The following is a 1,029-nucleotide window of genomic DNA, read 5'->3' on the forward strand; positions in this document are numbered from 1 at the left end:
GCCTCACCGCCGCTGCCGTCTCCTTCCCGGAGCCGGCAGGCAGGCCGGGCGGGCGGGGGAAGCCGGGCCTCACCTCCACCGCGTCCTCCTCCCCGGAGCCGGCAGGCAGGGGGGGTTTGACACCGGCCTCGCCGCCGCCGCGGGGAGATGGGGGGGATGGAGGAGACGGAGCTCTTCTCCCCCCTCCCCCGCGAGTATCGCGGGTCCCCCCTTGTTTCTATATATTCTTCTTACTTATTCTTAGCTCTCCCAAAACTTTAATTTGTTGGAAATATGTGCAAGGTCTAAAATTCAGTCATTATAGGGTTAATGTGTGTTCACCTTGTGTGCTATTGTTTAGACTGATCTGGAAGGGAACTTGGCAGTTAGCCCATGGGAAGAAAGCCCAGGAAACTGAAGCCTATTTACTAACAATCATTGGTTAATGCATTCAGGTGATTTCCAGGGGTCAAGAACAAGAAGAATCTCCATTGTTGTAGACCCTGTGGTAAAAGTGTAAAGATGTAGTCTTAGGTGTCTTTGTTGTTTTGTAGATTTCCTGTGTACCCTTCCCTAAGAAATAAAGATCTTTACATAGAAGAAAATGCCTTCTCTCCAGTGAAGCAAAGATCCATTGCAATCTCTGAATATTTAACTATTTTGCCAATTTTTCCAACATAATTAAGTACAATTTTTTTTAACCCTGAGTGTGGCTAAGTGAACAGCCTTGTCCTGTAACTCATTTTTTGTGGTATCTGCATGTGGATGAATTACTTCCCCTGTGAATATGCACCTTTTTGGGGTATCATAGGCCCCGTCCACACGGATGAATTTGGGCCAGTAGAAGGACAGTTCGGGGATGTAGCAAACGGGCGCGATCCCACCACAACATTTGGGAAGCGTAGTGCTTCCGTCCCCGAACTGGCCCTTCTGCCCGAAACAGCGCATCAACGCTGCAAGCCGGGCCATCGGATCGCTGGCGCATCTTTGCGCCGGCGCATCCCCGGCTCCTAGCCAAACTGCGCATGCTCCGACATGCGCAGTTCAGCA

The sequence above is a fragment of the Gekko japonicus genome, unplaced genomic scaffold (genome assembly GCF_001447785.1).
Source record: "Gekko japonicus isolate JY-2015 unplaced genomic scaffold, Gekko_japonicus_V1.1 scaffold280, whole genome shotgun sequence".
Taxonomy (NCBI): domain Eukaryota; kingdom Metazoa; phylum Chordata; class Lepidosauria; order Squamata; family Gekkonidae; genus Gekko; species Gekko japonicus.